Consider the following 20,899-nt stretch of genomic DNA (forward strand, 5'->3'; position numbering starts at 1 on the left):
TGGTAGAAGCAGGTGACTAAGGGGTCTGATTAAAGGAGTACTGTGAAGACCTTTGCTTTCCTGCCACACCATCTAACTTTCTACTTCCTCTAATTATCTATTTAAATAAGAAACTATTGCCCCTCTGATTCCTTAGATAGACGCAATTTCTCTGGTGAGTTGATGTATCAAACAGTTCATAGTAATTTATACTTTGTAATAATTTAGTTTGTTAGATTGAGACAAACAAAAATGCTTAGTGAAATCTGGGAACTATGAAAATTTTGGTAAAGAATAGAATCAATGAAAAACGTTGTGTGGCGCATTGTCTAATGAGTCTGATATTTGGGGGCAGGGTGAGGGCTGTGGTAGGCACCATTGATCCTAAGATCCTTCAATACCAAAAGATTATATCAGAGTGGATGTAAGGTGTCTGCAAAAGTTCATGGGAAGGAGACAAGGTAAATTGGCTCCTTCTTATATATTCTGATTAAAGTTCACTAGTGACCTTGAAATCTTTATACACACACTAATATTCATGCCTTAATGCTAAATGTGGTATCTTAAAGCTTTGAGGACCATTCAGCCCCTTTTATTGACCACACACACACAAAACCCTTTATAATAATAAAACTTAATCACCCCCTTCATGTAATGAGGATATACAGAGAAAAGTAACGTTTCTACATAAGAAAGCTTAAATCTTAAATCTTAAAGCTTCAATCAAATAGCTTAAACACAATCTTATGGGGACAATATTATCTAATTATCTCACAGGTTATTGTGAAAATAAAAGTTGGTTAATAAATGTGGAAGATCTTTTTTTTTTTTTTGCCTTTTTGTCTTTTTTTAAGGCCATACCTGCGGCATATGGAGGTTCCCAGATTAGGGGTCTAATCGGAGTTACAGCTGCCGGTCTACGCCACAGCCACGTCTGTGACCTACACCACACCTCACGGCAATGCCAGATCCTTAACCCACTGAGCGAGGCCGGGGATCGAACCCGCAACCTCATGGTTCCTAGTCAGCTTTATGTCCACTGCACCACTATGGGAATTCCAAATGTGGAAGATCTTTGACAGTAAAAGCACTATATAAGCAGAAATCATTTTAATATCATTATTGCCTCATCAATTATAATCATCCATTTTATACTTAATAAATACTTGTTTTTGATTTATGCAGATCTATTTCATACATGGACAGTTGCAGACTAATATTCCAAAGATATCAAATCGATCCAAAGAGATTAGCTGTTGTAATACGCGAACACCCATTAAGTACCATATACAGTAATTTGTATTTTTATTGAGGTTCAGGATGATTCCCTCATCCTGATTATAGTGTTACAACAATAGTATTGAAATGTAGTAAAAGCTTTTGTCCATGTAAGATTTTAAAAGCCTGATCTGGAAAGAAATGATTGTGTCTTTTCACAATTATAACATTTTACTATTCCTGGCATGAATTTAAATCTTGAGCTGCCAGATTCAACTTCAGAAAGTTCTGCATCATTCTTATGAAGTCCAGACTAACCATGAGACAAGTCGTGGTGGCCAGCAGCCTTCCCTTTCATGATGGCAAGACAGAGTTATTTGGCAGCAATTTTAGCATCACATTTATACACACCCATGCTTGAAAAATGGGCCCCAATGAAAGCGATGTTCATTAGAAGAAACTCTCTGTTGATGCTTCTAAAAGGATTTTTAAAGAGAGAAATAAAGTATTACACAACAATGTCCAAACCAAAGGGGTCTTAAAATATTTGCTTTCTGAGGCTTTTGAAGAAAGTTCTTTATCACCAGCTCAACTGTAGTAAGTAAAATGTAAAACATATTAACCTTTACCCCATTTAGTATTATAGGATTATTAAGCCAAAAATGACTAACCTTTCTAAGTAATATAGGTTACCTTTCTCCTTCATTCACATCATATGAATTTATTTCCTTTTTTAAAAAATTCTGTATGTTTAATATCACTTTAATCTCAATATAAGAATAAATTACTACATTATTTTTGTAAAATATTGCATAACTATATCATTTGAAAATGAGCCTTTTCTCTGGAGGTAATGATGGGACTTGTGGTTGTAAAATAACAAGACATCTGTTGTGTAGTAGTTGTTTGTAGTAATAAAACTTCTTTTAAGTGAAGCATTTTCTCTAAGTAGATCTCTAATGCACTCATATGTGCAAGTTGTTATTTTTACAGTGTTTTTGTCAAATTTTAGAACCAAGATTATGGTAATTTCAAAAACACAGGAAGTGATCTCTCTTTCCCTGTTAGCTAAAAAAGTTTACAAGTTTAGTGTTGTTTCTTAAAATTTTGGAAGACATCGCACATGAAAGCCAGTTAGGCCTCAAATTTTTTTTGCAATAAGACTTTTAATTACAGATTCATTTTCTTTTAAACATGTAGAACTATTCATATTTTCTACATGTGTTTATTTCTGTGTTAATTTGATAAATTGTCTTTTTTTCTAAGAATATTTCCATTCCTTCTAACTATTCAAATTTTTTTTGTTTGTAAATTGGTAGTGATGAATCTTTTTTCATTTTTGATTTTGTCTGTTTGTATCTTCTCTCACCTTTTTTTTCCTCTCTTGATCAGTCATGATGGAGGGGTTATGAATATTATTGTTCTAACTCAAATTCAGCTTTTGACTTCTTGGTATTCTCTAGTGTGCCTTTATTTTCAATTTCAGAATTTTTTCTATACTCATCTTTTTAATATACTTTTATTTTGGGATTTTGTCTGGTTTTTCTTTTTCTTCCTTTTAAAATGTATTCTATTAATCTTATTTGCTTTGGTTACTATATGCCAGGTATTATGCATTTATTTTAATGATTTAAAAAGTTTACTCAGCTTGGGAGTTCCCTTCATGGCTCAGTGGTTAACAAACCCAACTAGGGACCATGAGGATGCTAATTCAATCCCTGCCCCTTGCTCAGTGGGTCAAGGATCCAGCGTTGCCGTGAGGTGCGGTGTAGGTTGCAGACGTGGCTCAGATCCCCCATTGCTGTGTTGTAGACTGGCAGCTGTAGCTCTGATTCAACCTCTAACCTGGGAACTTCCACATGCCATAGGTACATACCTAAAAAAAATTAAGAAGAAAAAAAAAAAAAAGGTTTACCCAGCGTTTTTGACATGTAGTTCACATGCGTAATTGCATTGTTTAATGTGTACAATATGATGATTTGATACACACATCTATTGTGAACTAATTACTTCAATAGTGTAGCTCCTCTATCATCTCACACAGTTACCTGTATGTGTGGTAAGAAGTTTAAGATTTCTTCTCTTACCAGTTTACAAGTACATAATACTGTATTGTTAACTATAGTCACCTTGCTTATAGTGTATCTCCAAAACTTACTTGTCTTACAACTAGAAGCTTATACTTTTTGACCAACACGCCCCACAACCCCCCATCCTCAGGTCATGGCAACTACCATTCTAATCTCTTTTGATGAGTTCAGCTTTTTTAGATTCCTCATATAAACGAGATTGTACGATTTCTTTTTCTGGCTGAATTTTTTCACTTAGCATAATGCCTCCAGAGTCTATCCATATTGTTGCTCATGGTAGGATTTCCTTCTTTCTTTTGGCTGAATAATATTGTATTATTATATTGTATATATTGAGATATATATTTCACATCTTCTTTATCCATTCACTCATAGACAGACCCTTAGGTTGGTTCCATATCTTGGCTATTGTGAATAATGCTGCTCTGACCATGGGGTTGCAAATATCTCTTCAAGGTCTTGATTTCATTTCCTTTGTATATACTTGGAAGTGGGATTGCTGGATCATATGACAGTTCTATTTTTTTTTTTTTTTTTTTTTTTTTTTTTTTGCAGAATTACCATGCTGTTTTCTGTAGTGGCTGTAACAATTTACATTCCCACAACAGTCTGTGATCTTTATTATTTCCTTCCTCCTGCTAACCTAGCGCTTAGTTTGTTGTTTTTCTAATTCCTTGAGGTATGAACTTAGGTTGTTTATTTGAAATCTTTCTTATTTCTTAATGGTGGCTTTTATAGCTATAAACTCCATCTTAGAGCTGCTTTTGCTGAATTCCATAAGTTTTGGAATATTGTGTCCCATTTTTGTTTAAGATATTTTTATTTCCCTTTTGATTACTTCTTTGACCCACTGATTGTTCAGGAGTATATTGTTCACTTTCCATATATTTGTGAATTTTCCTGTTTCCTTCCTGTAACTGTCTTCTAGTTTCATACTATTGTAATTAAAAAAGGTATTTACTAGGATTTTAATCTTTTTTATGGTCATTATCTTTTTAATACAGTAATTGCATTACTTGTTAAAGACATGGAAATTTGGGTATTCAATATATGACTACAGTTCTGAAACCAAATAGAAAGTTTAGAATATTCAAGAGTTTGATGACTTGCCTCAATACAATAACTGGGATTGTGTGGAGAACAAAATCACAGAGGTCTCTCTCTTTTTATGAACAGGCATTTAGGGCCTTTTAATGAGAATTTACTCTTTAATATATAATTACAATGAGCAAAAATAGAGCCATTAAACTTACTTCTTTTTCTTAACCTTTTCTTTTTTTTTAAATCTTTTAAAATTTCTTAAGACTTATTTGTAGCGTAATATGTGATCTATCCCGGAAACTGTTCTGTGTGCACTTGAGAAGAATGTGTATTTTGCTACTGCTGGATGGCATGCTCTGTATGTTTGTTAGATCCATTTGGTCTAAAGAATAGTTCAAGGCCAACATTTCCTTCTTGATTATCTGACTGGGTGATATGTCCATTGTTGAAAGTGGAATGTTGAAGTCACCTATTATTGTATTCTTGTCTATTTCTCCCTTCAGATTGGTTGGTATTTGCTTAATATATTTGGGTGCTCTGATGTTAGGTACATACATATTTTTGGTTATTATATCCTCTTGATTAATTGATCCTTTATCATTATATAATGGCCTTCTTTATCTCTTATTATACCTTTTGAGTTAAAGTCTATTTGTCTGATATTAGTGTAGTGACTCTTGATGGAATATCTTTTTTTCCCTTCATTTTGAGCCCACGTGTGTCCATAAGCTCAAGTGAGTCCCTTGTAGGTAGCATATATTTGGATCTTTTTTAAAAAATCCATCCAGTCATTCTGTGCATTTATATTGGAGAATTTAATCCATTTAGAGTAATTATTGATAAGGACTTGCTAATATATCTTATCAATTATTTTTTGGCTATTTTATTGTTCCTTTGTCCTTTTTTTCCTCTCTTGCTATCTTACTTTTTGAGTGGATGGTTTTCCATAATGATATGCTTTGATTCTCTTCTCTTTATCTTTTGTGTGTTTGTTGTAGGTTTTTGCTTTGTGGGGCCATAAGGCTTGCATAAAATACCTTAGTGATATAACAGTCTATTTTATGTTGATAAAAACCTAACTTCATTTCCATACAAAAACTATTTTTTACCCTTCCTGTTTTCTTTTTGAGGTTACAATTTACCTCTTTTTAAACTGGGTATTCATTAACAAATTAATGTAGCTATAGTTATTTTTAATGCTTCTGTCCTTTAACCTTTTGTTAGAGTTAAGTGGTCAACACACTACTTAATTACTATATTAGGATATTTTGAATTTGACTATGTACTTACCTTTACCAGTATGTTGTAAATTTTCATATGTTTTCGTGTGACTAATTAGTATCTGCTCATTTCACCTTGAAGAATTCCTTTCAGTTTTTATTGTAAATCAGGGCTAGTGGTGAAGAATTCCTTTAGTGTTTGTCTGGGAAAATCTTTATTTCTCCTTAATTTCTGAAGTACAGCTATATCAGATAGGATATTGTTAGTTGGTAGGATTTTCTTTTAGTGCTTTGAATATATCATCCCACTCTCTTCTGGTGTGTAATGTTTCTGCTGAAAAATTCATGGATGGCATCATGGAGGTTCCCTTGTTAAGTTACATGGGGGTTTTTTTGTTTATGTTTTTTGTTTTTTAATTTTTATTTTTTGCTGTCTTTTAAGTTTCTTTGCCTTTGATTTTTGAGAGTTTTATTGTAATGTGTTTTTTGGAGAAGATCTCTGTGAGTTGAGTTTGTTTAGGGACCTCTGTTATTTATTCTGAAATCCAATAAACATCTTTATCAAAATGACATGCAGCTATTTTATGTTTAGCAGGTTTAAGATTAAGCTCTTAAGTGTGTGCTCTGACCTCCACTTCCTATCAAAAGTCCACCATTCATCCAGATACCCAGACTGTGAACTTGAATTTTCTGTTTTTTCTTACATTTCACATCTTATTAATCATAAATTATTTTATACCCTAACTTATAAATGTCTTCCTGATTCACTCTCATTTTCATCTTCCTCTCTTTTTTCAGCACCATTTCTTCATGTCAGCTGTGTTATCTCTGTCTGTCTCTTGGGTTGCCTTTTGTGTTCTTATCTCTTGTTTTTTTTTCCTTTTATAGTCCATCCACTAGATTTTGAAGTATTGAAATGATTATATCACTCTGATGTGTAAAACCCAGGAGTTGCTTTTCATTACTGTCAAGGTCATAGATTGTTAGGTTATCCACAGTTATGACACTAAACTCTTGAACCAGCTTCTTTTAGCATCCTTCCCACCCATCATCTCCAGTTACCCTGAATCACTCTCTATTTCCCATGGTCTTTTATGCCTATACCTTTGAATATGTCTTCTATGTCTCAAATGCTTTTCTTTCATTTCGCATGTCCCCAAAATACCTGTTCTTCCTCTAAGCATCAACTTATATGTCAATTCTTTAAAATATCTATTTTCAAATTAAAACACTACTTCTTATATATAGCCTTGGTAGACTCAGCTCCCTTCATAAATCCTATGATTATACTACACATACTATACATACTATATTATGAATACTTGATTAAGGTAGCCATGTAAATTGAAATCCAGGCTGGAGGTCAGTGATAAATTACAGAATACATGGTGAAGAGTTAATGAATTTATGATGGATGCAGGGCTTAATGCACTTTATAATGGAAATATATGAAGTGGAAAAAGAAAAGCCTCAACTAGAGGAAATTGATACAAATGTAGATTTAGAGAAAACTTTCATGCTTTCTCTATCCAGCAATATATATATAATAAAATTTTGCACAATAATATGATTAGCAAAATATATCTAAAATACCTGGAATTTACCAAATAATACTGTCTCAGTATTTTAAATATTGTCATATCTTAAGGAAAAAATTTCCTTATACATATATAAAAGATCAAATTCTAATTTACCAAGACTAATGGATTTTTTTTTCCCACTATAAAGTATGGGGAGCAAGTTACACATACATATATACATAATTTTTCCTCCCATTGTTGTGTTACAGTGTAAGTATCTAGACATAGTTCTTAGTGCTACAGAGCAGGATGAATGGATTTTTGAATCTAGATTTGAATCACACAGTGTGATTTGGAGAAAGGTTTTAAAGAACCTGTAAAATTTAAAATTTACTTTTGTCAATGAAGTAAAACACTCTATAGACTAGTTACTGCTTCTTTGTCACTGAGTGGTTTATTCCTATGAATCTATAGGAAATTATACTATAAGTTAACAAAACAAGGCTTTTTATATACCTTTAATATTTTTAAAGACATTTTCATTTTGTGATAGAAATTCTTCCAGCTTTTTTTTTATCTTAGATTGAACAGTTCTTAATAAAAGTAAAGCTAACGTAAATGAAATCTGTCCTTGATTGATTTCCATTGATTACCAGAAGTAACTCTATTGAGAGTACCAGAGGTAGTCTCTATTGAGTGGTTTATATTGAGTTTCTTTGGAAGTAGTCACCTAGTTTTCTTGGATTGGCTTCTCTGCTGCCTTAGGAAAAGAAAACAAGGGAAGGAGAATCCCTCACCTTATGATGTCAAGTGCAGAGGAAAGAGAATAACACACCAAGTCAAGAGCCAGGGTGAAAGCAGAGGGAATATGGCCCTGAGAATCACCCTAACTAGATAATATGCTGCTAATATGTGGCCACAATTATGTTACTACGGACGGATAGAGTGATTGAGAATGAGCGTCAGAGTAATGGTATATGGGGGAGGACAGTGAAGCCGACTTATCTGGATAACTTACCTCTGAGCAGTAAGGCCCTGACACATTAATAATTGTCATTAACCATAAAAGACAAAACAATGATGACAGGTTTTTACTTCCAAAATAACTTGCTTTTTTTTTATCTTTCTTGATAATTTGCATGAATACAAACTTAAAGAAAAATCAACATATTACTTATTGAATAACTATTACGTGCTAAGGCCCAAGTGAATTCTCTTCTATTTAAGCTAAGAATTTGTTTGCTTATAATGAAAAACTGTGTAACAATTTTAAAATTGATCACAGTGTTTTAATTTCTCAGTATTTTAGTTTCTTAGTATTTTAGCCTCATGTCTTACATTGGACGTTCTTAACAAATCTTCATTGTAAGCTATTCTGATTATCCTGCTTCTGAACTAAATTAGCCATTTTATAAATTACTCAATCCTCTAAAAACAATCTAATTTTGCTAGCTATATTAGGAGAAATATTAATATAGAGGACAAATCTGTGTATTCTAAATTAGAACTAAAGTAGAAGTAATAGTGTTATATGGGAAGCATGCTGTCATTTGACAGTCTTTATTTTCATTGAATTAATTAAAAAGAATCATGAAAAAATGTTTATAAGTATGAAGAATGTATTTACCTATTGTCCAAGGATTAGAGAAAATTGCTGTAAATTTATGGAAGAGAGATCTTGGCAGGATCTCTTCATGGATTTTCTTAGGTGAGTGGAATATATTACACACGGATGTGTACACACACACACACACACACACACACACACACACACGAAAAGAAGTAGCAGCTTTCGACTAGCACTTTCCAGAGCTTCAAAGTAAAGAGACAGTGAGAGTATGCTTCCTCACAAGGTTTTAGAATCACAAAATCAAAGGGTTGGAATCTATCTCATTTGCCTTAATAAAGTTCCAGGTATGTCCTCAGAAGCATATCATTATTCAAACCTCTGTTCAAAGACTCATTAGCATCTTGAACTTATTCTAAGCATACTCAGTTTATTGACCTTTTACAGCTACTAATTATACAACTCATTCTGCTCCTCTTACCTCATTCTCTTAGCTTGTGTTAGCTTTTAGCTCACTGAGCAACAGTCTCAGCTTTTCTAACTACTGCTGTATCTCTCCAAGAAAAATTCCAACTGGTGCTTTGAGTTATACCCTTCATGGCTTCTCTGAAGTCTCTGGATCCTCTTATTCACATGCAAGGTGGAACCATGGTGAAAAGAAACTTTATAAAGCATTGAATTCAGTCTCCATACAATCCTAGAGTAATCTTTACAGCATCACTGGCAAATTTCATTAACTTTATACTTGAACCCCTCTGTGAGAGGATGTGTATTTCCTCCCAGGACTTTTCACAGAGAGTAGAAATATTTTAGATGCTGGCTCAAAATTGAATTGCTGGATTCATACAAAAAACCCAAATTATTCAATTTATTAATTTTTCATTTTGTCACTGTTCTTTTGTTTCCAAGCTAAATGTTTCTGATTTGTTTAAATATTTCCATATATAACATGCTTTTGCATCTTTTTACTATCTCAGTAGCTCTCCTCTAAACTTGTTCTATCTGTCCATTTATATCAGTCTCCTCCTCCTCCTTCTTCTTATTCTTCTCCTTTTACTTTTTTTTGTTTTGTTTTGTTTTTTCTAGGGCTGTACCCACAGCACATGGAAGTTCCCAGGCTAGGGGGTCCAATCGGAGATATAGCCGCCAGCCTATGCCAGAGCCACAGCAACACGGGATCTGAGCCAGTTTGCAACCTACCCCACAGCTCACAGTAACTAACGCCAGATCCTTAACCCCCTGAGCAAGGCCAGGGATCGAACACTCAACCTCATGGTTCCTAGTTGGATTTGTTAACCACTGAGCCATGATGGGAACTCCTACATTTTTTTTTTTTGAAAGAATTTTAAATAGAAAATTTTTAAAAAATTCGGAGTTTACATATACCCTTCACCTGAGGGCACGTATATACATACTTTTATATAACCATAGTACAGTGATCAAAACCAGAAAATTAAGTATGATAAAATACTCTTAACTAAATGACAGTGTTCAAATTTCACGAGTTTTCTCAAAAATTGGTGACAAGCATATGATTTTCTTGTTATTTCAGTATACTAATATGATGTATGATATTATTAGATAGAGCATATCTACAATTCCTGGAAGGAATACCTCTTGGTCATTGTTTTATTTCTTAGTGTGGAGTTGGATTCCCTTTATTTTTGTTTCATTTAGTATTATCGTATCACTATTCATTAGTGATATTGGTCTGTGAGTTTTTTTTCCCTTGGACTGTGTTTCATTTGGTTTTACTTACTTTATAAAAACATTTATGAAGTTTCTCTTTTTTATAGCACATGAGACAGTCTGGTCTTAAGAGATTTGGTAGAGTTCCCCTGTGAAACGATCTGGGCTTGTTGCTTTTTTATGGAGTTGCCCATTAATAACTTGTCCTAGTTCTCTCTAGAAATTAGTCTGTTTAAGCTTTGTAAATCTAAATCTAAATGTTGCATAGATTTTCAAATTTACTTGCATGAAAGATTGTAAAGCCCTTGTCACTTCTTTATGATATACCCACAAACATGAAATTCTGTTCTCCACAAATGATCTCACTTTCGTGACCTGGTTTCCTTAATACCAAACAGCATGACAAAATCTTTGTTAACTGCTCCTAGCTATGGAAAATGAAGGGAAGACATATGATAGCCTTAAAAGTTGTCTCACAGGCATTTTCCATTATTCAGTTTAATTTGAAAAATAATTACATGGGCTTTTGTATTCCATAGCTGTGTACCTATGATGTGGAGTGTTACTTAAGACACACTAGCATAACATTCAAGGAAAAAAAGTTTAGAAGACAAAGATGAAAATTTCACATGATTAATTTAATATTATAAGTTAAAGGAGCCTCAGCATCTTTTACCTGTCATAATTATGGAGAAATTCATAAATAGATTACCTCCCTTGCTCCTTCTCTCCATAAAGCATTCACTGAATACTCTAATAGGCTATCTGATAAACTAATTCTACCATGTCTTGTATTTGAGTAAAAAGTATTCATTATTTAACATTCAGATACTACCTCTAATATCCTTCTATGTAAAGGAAATAGCATCATCAAATAGCACTATTCATTAAAAAGAATATCAGAGTTACCACTGTGGTGCAACTGGATCAGTGTCATTTCTGCAGCTCCAGGATGGAGGTTCAATCCCCGGCCTGGCACAGCAGGTTAAAGGATCCAGAGTTGCAACAGCTGTGGCATAGGTCAAAGCTGAAGCTTAGGTCTGATCCTTGGCCCAGGAATTCCATATGCTACAAGGCAGCCAAAAAATTTAAAAAAATTAGTATTTATTATTTATTTAGTTATTCTAGCTAATTAACATTTGTAAATAAGCACCTATGGCTAGATACAACTCTCTTATTTCTAGTACACAGGGATCCAACTCTTAAGTAAATGTGCTTAATGTTTACAACACCCAGGTCCTGAAATGTAAGGAACTGAAAAAAAAAAGAAAGCACTTCAGCAAATTAACTATGTCTAGAGAGGTGGCTATAAATGTTTTCTTGATTGGAATCTGGCAGAAGGAGCAGGGGCTTTGTGGGTGGATAGACAAGAAGTCAAGTGCTGGCTCTGAGTGTTCTAGCTCTGTGGCCCCAAGCAGGTTACTCTCTGAGAGCTTGCAGCTCCCCATCTGTGGAATAGGTACAATAAAACCTTGTCATAGGATTGTGATGTGGATTGAGTGAGATAATGCATGAAGCGAAAATGCAGGCACAGTACCTGGAGCAGAGGAAGGGTCAATTCGTGACAGCCTCATGTATGGGTCTGTGAATGTATGTCTCATATGAAGTGGTTATTACATGTAATCTGTCAGACAAGCCTGGCTAAACATTACTGACCTATGAATTCCTAATCATTTTATTACCTCCAGTTATTCTGAAACGACTTTTTAAATTATTTCTGTCCTTTTCTTTCACATTTTGACATTAGGATTACAAACAATACATTCTTTAATATTTCTGAAACCGAAAAGCTTTCATCAATCTAAGTCAGCTGTCTGGTTTTTTTTTTTTTTTTTTGTCATAAATGGGGAAAAAAAAAATGCCTCAAAGCTTGCAGTCTTCTGTAGTACTCATTTAGTTTAGGCTGGTCTAACAGAATATCCTTGATTCCTGGGTGACTTAAACAATACAACATTTCTCTCTCACAGTTCTGGAGACTGAAGTCCAGACCAGAGTTTCAGCAGGGCCAGGTTCCTGGTGAGGGCCTCTGCCTGGTCTTGTACTCACCTGGCCTTCCTTAGTGGTGCAGAGAGATAATCCCTTTTCAAGGCCCTACCCTTATGACCTAATCTAACAATTAGTATTTCCCAAAGGTGCCACCTTCAAATACATCACATTGGAGGTTAGAGTTTCAGTGTCAACATGTGAATTTAAGGGGAACAGGGGACACAAACATTCAGTCCATAGCTGGCATTTTTATGGTTTATCTAAATGTAAATACAATCTGAAGTGAAAGATTAAGTATCCATTTAGTTCCAGGGAGTTATTATTGGTAGGTCTACAAGTTGTGAAAAATAATGGAAAATTAGCTTCATTTATGTTAAAAGATGAGCAACTGTATCCTTCTGTATCCAGAAACAACTAGATTTATTCTAATATTATTCTCGGAGAGTAGTGTCAAATAAATATCATATATTGTTTATGATGACTTCAGGAGTATCAGTAATAGCTTTTTCCAAGTCTCAATATTTCTGTGATAACAATATTATAATAATATGTAGCCCCATATAACTTATTATTAAATTATTTGGCATATATTTTCTACCTTTTTTCTATGTATATTCTAATAAATTTATAAGCACATATTGCCCCCCACACACACACTCACAATAAAAACAGGATATGTACTATTTTGCAGTCTACTTTTTATTTATAGGACAGTTTTTTTTATCAGTATATATTAATCATATTTTGTGTTACAGTGTTCTATTACATTTATTTCACCACTTTACTGGTAGACTTTTGGACTATTTCCCGTTTGTCTTTATAACATTGCTGTAATGAATATCCCTACATAGACATCTTTGTATATTTGTGTTACTGTTTTCCATAGGATGAATTTTGAGCCATGAAATGACTCATTCAAAGAATACATATGTATTTTTTTTACTTTAAGAGATATCACCGAAGTGTTCCGAAAATAGACACACCTGTTTATAACCAAATCACAGAATATGACAAAAATAAAACAATTGCCCCACATTATTGATAACTCTGGGTATTGTAAGTCTTTTTTTCTGTGTTTGCCAATCTATTTGTTATGTTGTAATAGCTTCATTTATTATGTATCAGACACTACACTAAGTACCTGTCTCCTTTGTATATCTTTGCATACATTTATTTTGCATTTAATTTCTTTTGTGGATTGCTTGTTCATCTCTCTCCATTAATTTTTCTGATTTTTCTGATGTTTTCCAGTAATTTGGAGAATATTTTTTCTTTCTTTTTACTTTTTTATAGAGGTGAGGTACACTGAACTAGGGCTATTAGCTTTTGTCTCCCTTGAATTTTTATTTCTCTATTAATGCATCTTTCTCCTATTCATTTTTTAAGGAAAATTTACATTTTAATATATGAGATGAGCTTTGTGTGATATCAGAGTATTTCAAAGAATTATTTTAAGTGTTTTGTTTAGTAATTAAATTTTCCAAGTACAATAATACTAGAGTTACAATGTTGAGAACATTTAAAGTGATTTACTCCGGGTCAAAATGGTGAAAATATATTGCCACAAGAACCTCTGTCTGTGTTCATCCTAACTTATTAACTAGAGACAGCATCAGGAAGAATAATGATTACTTTTTAATGCAACGTGCTAGGAACTTCAGCATTTGAAATATCAAGCTAAATAAAGCATTAGGAAAGAGGTAATTGTAAAACTGCAGGAGGTGGAGTTATGATGAAAGAAGTTTGTGAACTGCATTTCATCTTGCTTATTTTCTTGGAAAATTTTAGGGATAAAATGAAAAAGTTGGTCGGCTCTCATTTTCAGATGTTCTGCATTATGAGGTATTTTGCAGTATATCAAAAACTCTCATTTGGAAAACTAAGAAAGTTTATTTTATACAACCACAGATGATCAAGTGTGTATTAGTTCAGGAAACAAATCTGTTACTTATAGAGGGAGTTTTGTTGAAGTCTCTAATGAAAAAGGAAATGCGCACAAATATAAACAGTTTGTCCAACAGGATATTTAGTATGACTTAAGAAAACCATTCCTGGCTCAAAAGGACTTTCTGACAGTTGATTTTAGAGTTGTATTTTCTACTTTGCAGCTTTTCAGGAGCAAGGAATCTGTTTGCCATTTCTTTTTATCTTAAAGTAATATTTTTTTCTTTGTTATTATAAAAAAATCAGTATTTGTTTTAGAAATTATATAAAATATAATTTAAAAGATAGAACTCACATATATTCCCATCACTCAAATATTAACACTTCTAATTGTTTATATGTTTCTGTATATATCTAGATTTAAAGGTTTTTATTTTTATAATGTAAAATTGAGGTCACAAAGCTTTATCTTCCCCTTTTTTCACTTAATGTTATTAGAATTTCCCATGCCATTTGGTAAAGCTCAACATTTTTTAATGTCATCACAATATCTCTTTCAAGATAAAATTTATCATAGTGTTTACCATTTCTCAGCATTAGAAATTTGTTTTCCCTTGCTCCATTTTTAATATTTAAAAAGTCTGCAGTGAGTGTGCTTTGTCATGTTTTCACAAATTTTGCTTTGTTTTGTTTTTTGTCTTTTTCTCAAGGCCATGGCATGTGGAGGTTCCCAGGCTAGGGGTCAAATCAGAGCTGCAGCCGCCAGCCTACGCCACAGCCACAGCAATGCCAGATCCGAGCCGCATCTGTGACCCACACCAGAGCTCATGGCAATGCAGGATCGTCAACCCACTGAGCGAGGCCAGGGATCCTCATGGATACTTGTCAGATTCATGTCCACTGAACCACGACAGGAACTCTCACATCACAGATTTCTTAAAATGTAATTACTGAATTGAAAATATAAAATTTTAGACATATTGCCAAATTGTCATCCAGAAAGATTAAAAATTTAGTCTTAATGATATTTCTTGAGAGTACCAGTCTCCCAGTACCAATGCTAGTCTTAATTGTGAGATTTATGGTTTTGATAGGTAACTGCAGTGTACTAGAGTTCTCCAGTGACACAGAATCAATAGGAGGAGGGAGGGAGATAGATAGAGAGGTAGGTAGATACATACATACATACATATGAACAAAGAAGGAAGGAATGGGGGAAGGAAGATAGATTGATTGATTTTGTTAATTCAGTTGCAAGCTATATTTATTTTATTTCTTATGCTCTTAAATAATTTATCATTTTTGCTTGGTGTTATTTTTTTCCCAACAGAACTCAAGAAATAATATGTGGTAATTATCTGGCATTTTTTGTGACAGAGATTAGGCTGATACTGTTTTTACATTTAGGTAAATTTACTCTTCACCTTCTTGGATGCTTGTAGACCTTTAAATTTTTATTTCTATAATGTAAAAGTTTAGGCTGCATGTGTAGAATTATGGCTATTTTTTTCCTTTGTATGTGTCTGGTACTTGAGCTTTTAACTCCAGATGTGGTGAGTTCTGCTCAGTTGAATTTTCCAATCACGTACTTCTTTGCTATTTTGCCACTGTTCTAGAATCAGTGATCTCAAAGTAACATAAGTACGTATTACTTTACCTTGTTTTCTGTGATCATAATAATCATACTTTTTTGTATCTTTTTCAACTCTTTGAATTTTCCCCATGTATCCTGACACAGCTTCTCAAGTATGTCTGCCCTGTCAGTCAGTTGGGTTTCTGCATTGTCATTCTGCTCATCACTGGTTCCAATGCAGATTTCAGTTTTTATGTGTTTTTTTCCCCATTTCTTTATTTCCTTGAGAGATGCTTAGTCAGCTTTTGTCTGGACCTTATTTTGATTCTTTTCCTTAGGTTTTTGCTTTCTTATAGTCTATTTAATTTCTAAGCAGTTAAAAAATTTTCTGGCCCATTAATAATTTTTAAAGTCATTATCTCTTTTAGGAGTTTTGGGTTTCACTGTTTCTTCTCATGTATCCTATGTCGATTTTCAAAAATTATTTACTCATTGTAGAATGAAATCTCTGTGGCACTTTGTATTGTCCAGTATATGAAGCTGTCATGATTAGCTCTGCTCTCTTTGTTCTTCGTTAGAATCTTCTTTTTAAATGTTAAAGTTGATTTAAGGTCTATGTAAGGTCTGTTGGGTCTAGTAACAGCCCAATTAATAATGATTTATAACATACATTTACTGCAGGTCTCTAGGATAGAAGTGTTTTCATCTGCCTGGATAGCCTTGTTGTCTGACAGTTTAAGCCAATAGGAATACATTGCAAATGATAGCCCCAGTAGACATTGCTGCCAGGGATTTTCTTGTCCCTGTACCCTATACCTAGGACCCATACCTTCCTAAGTACCATGCCCAGCACAGTCCCCTTTACTTCTCTTGCTCCTATGGATTTGGTGAACTCCAGCCTTGGAAACAATGGATAAAGGTCATTAATATCAGTTAGAGAGGTGGACTGCCGGGAAGAGGAAAAGAATGTGGGCTATCTCACAAGGAAATTTCTGTGAGCTGCCTATCTTTCAAGTTGGTAGAGATCCTGACTCTTTTCAGCTAAAGGAATGCCATGTGAATGCGTTAGGTAGCTTGTTTCTTCATGGGAAATTAAGATGCAAAGAGGTGAAAAGTCAGAGAAATTATAGGTAGCACAGCCAGAATTAAACCCAGTGGGTCTCACTTATCCATAGGTCCATGCTGCTCTCTCATATGCACACTGGAAATCCTGTTCTGCTTAAAACAGAACAACTGATGGTGTTTTATTTGACTATCTGACATCTTTTCAGATGGTAGAGGAAGCTATAAGGCACACTTGACATAATTCTGTTCAATTTGAGAAATAGAAACAGTAAGATCCAGCAGAAATCAACTCTTCCCAGATGGAACCCTTGATAAACAGAGAGGGAAAGCCTGAACATAATTAGATAAATATACATCCTAAAATTTAGGAAGCTCTGTTTTTGAAACACTCAGACAAAAATTGGGTAATATGTCATGACTAGAGACTCAGAAAGGAAACATAGCACCAGAGGAGTGAAAGTTTAAAAAATTAAATTCAAATGAAATGCTTGAGATAATTTTAAAGAGGGGAAAAAAGGAAGAATCATGATCAAAATCAGTGGCGTGTATGTATTCTTTTGATGGGCTCAGATATAACTAGACAGGCATAATGAAAGAAAGGAATGTATCATTAATGGAAAAAGGGTAGCTAATATTAGAAAAAAGGATGCTTAAACCTCAAATAATGTGAGATGCTAAAAAAATGATAAAATGACAGTTGCTGGAAAGAAAGATCCACTTGAAGTTATTGTTCAGATTAAAGATATACTCAACAGTGGAGAAAATTTCTATGATAGAAAGGCGTTTAATACTAGAAAAATAAAAAGTGATTTAAGGTAGACTTTGCTTTAATTTTCTCTGTTAAGCAGAAAGAATATCTAGAGGGAGAGAAAAAAAAAAGGCTACTGGTAAAATATTTGAAATTTCAAAGAAATGGAGTTCTTATTGTAGCTTAGTGGATTACAAACTCAACGTATTGTCCAGGAGGATGTGGGTTCAATACCTGGCCTTGCTCCGTGGTTTAAGGATCTGGTATTGCCGCAAGCTGTAGCTCAGATCCTGCATTGCTGTGGCTGTGGCATAAGCCTGAACCTGCAGCTCAAATCAACCCATAGCCTGGGAACTTCCATATGCTACAGATTCAACCCTAAAAAAAAAAAGAGAGAGAGAAAGAAATCTCAAGAAAGTGAACCAATTACTAAAGACCTTCACATTTCTCTTCCTGCATTAATAATAATATTCAAATATGAGAAAATCTAATAAACTGACATTGAGGAATGGATGACAGGTAACAGAAAACAAATGGAGAATAAGCACATTTCATTCCCAGGTTCATAAATTGGATTCTCAGTTTTCCTGGTCTTGGAAAAACTTCCTAAAATATCTTACTAAAGTGATTTTTGGAGTTCTGTCATGGCTCAGAAGATAATGAACCTGACTAGTATCCATGAGGATGCGGGTTCGATCCCTGGCCTCGCTCAGTGTGTCAAGGATCTGGCATTGCTGTGGCTGTGGCATGGGTCAGCAGCTGTAGCTCTGATTAAACCGCTAGCCTGGGAGCCTCCATATGCCGTGGGTGTGGCCCTAAAAAGACAAAGAAAGAAAGAAAAGGAGAGAGGGAGGGAGGAAGGAAGGAACAAAGAGATTCTTAGGAATATTTAGAGAAAAGGAAATGGTGATAAAAAGATACATGACTATTAGACCAGTTTCCTCTCTAAAGTATGTGTCAGTATTTCAGGAGAATGCTGTAAACATTGTGGTCTGTGACATATTTCCAGTGATTTTCTTAAGATGGTAGAGTATGGACTGAATATGGTTGTTTTATGCTTGATTAAATAAATGTATACAAAGAGTATCAATTCAGTAGTTCATTTTGAATTCTGAAGGTAAAGAGAAACGAGGAAAACAATGGTCTCTCAGGAGTGGAATGGTCCTGGTGGTTAAGATGATGTCACTTGATGGTGTGTAGAGCTTTATGGATACAAACGGGGCCTTACTGTAAAAGAAAAGTCGTTTTAAATTTATCTGTGCTGATTTTAGAGTAAATGCTTAATAAATTCCCAATAAATAAATTTGCCTCAAGATTCTAGGTGTTGCTAAAATATCACGTAGGATATAACTGAGAAACCCAATATTGACTTTAAGGGAAAAAGACATTGCAAGATACTCATATAAAAAAAGAAATAGAACAGTACTTTCAAAATCTGTTTTTAAAATCTATCAAAACTTTTTAAAGCAACAATTCCAGTTTGTTTGCCATTATTATTTATGTTGTGAAAATTTGCTTATGCTGCATTCTCCAATTTATTATCAGCAGTATTATTCCTCTAGGTGCTCAAGCAAGAAAATTAAAAGTCATCTTTGGCAGCTCCCTCTCACCCACTTTTCACATCCTGTTAGTCACAGGACTATTGATCTTTTTGATAACACTTAAAACCTGTTCCCTCCTGTCCCTCTTGATTTCATAGGCCTAATTCAAGTCCTTATGGTCTTGAACAAAGTCTATTGCAATAGCTTCAAAGTTGGTGATCATGTTATTTACTCACCATTTTAATTCTTTCCTTGTTCTATCACCAAAGTTCATTCTAAAACAAGATCTGCTTAAGACCCTTCAGCAACTCTCTGGAAAAAAAAAATCAAAATCCTATAAACATCAGACAACACCCTTAATACACTGGCCCTAATTTTTTTCATTCGGCCCTTCATGGCCACTTGTGTATGCCAAGCCCTGGATCTATATGTCTGTGCCCCAGAGCTGCTATCAGAGCCATAGACAAAACCTCAGGATAGACACAGCTTGGATTTCTGAAGTTTAACTTTATCTAAATATATAGAGCAAAAATAAATTAGTTTCATTGGTAAATAAGTTAAAACATTATTTTTATACTAAACTCATTATGTTTTCTGACATTTGAGTGGGAATACAGACACAGGGCCTTACAGGGGCAGATCCAGATTCCAGGCAAACTATGGAGAGACTGAAAAGGTCAGTGGTTGGAGTTCCCGTCGTGGTGCAGTGGTTATCGAATCTGACTAGGAACCATGGAGTTGCGGTTCGATCCCTGGCCTTAGTCAGTGGATTAATGATCCAGCGTTGCTGTAAGCTGTGGTGTAGGTCGCGGATGCAGCTTGGATCCCGCATTGCTGTGGCTCTGGCGTAGGCCAGGGGCTACATCTCCGATTTGACCCATAGCCTGGGAGTCTCCATATGCCATGGGAGAGGCCCTGGAAAAGGCAGAAAGATTAAAAAAAAAAAAAAAAAAAAAAAGAAAGAAAGATAAGAAAAGATCAGTGGTTGCCAGGAGTTGGGGGAGGGGACACAGAGAACAGAGGATTTCTTAAGGTGGTGAAAATATTATGTACAACACTATAATGATTGAAACATCATTGTACATGTGTCCAAACACATAGACTGTATAGCACCAAGAGCGAGCCATGATCTAAACTATGGCCTTTGGTGATGATGGTGTTGATGTCTGTGTTGGTTTGTCCATTGTAACAAATGTACCACTGCTGTGGGACAGGCTGGGCATGTGTAAGGGCAGGAAATGTATGGGGAGTCTCAGTACCATTCCCCCCATTTTGCTGTGACCCTAAAACCACTAAAAAATAAAGTCTTAGTAAAAAAAAATGTAAGTATATAGAGTTATTTTGTTCATTGAATATATTTCTGACAGGAGATAAATTGGAGTCTAATAGTAACTGGAAACATTTTCTACTGGCCAACTTCTGAGCATATACATTTTAACTTCCTTCTCCTAAGGCTGGATTCAGCTGTACGTTTTCCTATTTCTCTATAACTTCTGCCCCTGCATGTCCTTGTCACTGATGCCCAGTGAAGGGGAACAGTGGAGGACATCTAACAAAAATCTCACAATAAATGGAAGTGACTCTAAGCCACATGAATGTGTCCCACATGTTCCAGCAAAATGTAGTCCTATCTGAACTTCCCCTTAGCCACATCCCAAGTTACCAGTCATTCCAGTATCACCTAACCCAAGAGACATTGTAACAGAAGCAGAGTTAGGATTGAAAAGCTAGTAGTCTTAACTGATTACAATGAAACCATCTTGCAAAATTTTGTAAAT

The 20,899-nt window shown here is 34.5% G+C and overlaps 1 protein-coding gene across 6 annotated transcripts in view; it reads left to right on the top strand.

Moving 5' to 3' along the window:
• The window catches only part of ADGRV1 (adhesion G protein-coupled receptor V1), a 536,680-nt gene that overhangs the window by 375,662 nt on the left and 140,119 nt on the right, over window positions 1-20,899 (top strand). The window lies entirely within an intron of this gene.

The sequence above is a fragment of the Sus scrofa genome, chromosome 2 (assembly GCF_054392235.1).
Source record: "Sus scrofa isolate SSC_HxYL_T2T_F1_AM1 chromosome 2, Sscrofa_HxYL_maternal_Yorkshire_Landrace_v2.0, whole genome shotgun sequence".
NCBI lineage: Eukaryota > Metazoa > Chordata > Mammalia > Artiodactyla > Suidae > Sus > Sus scrofa.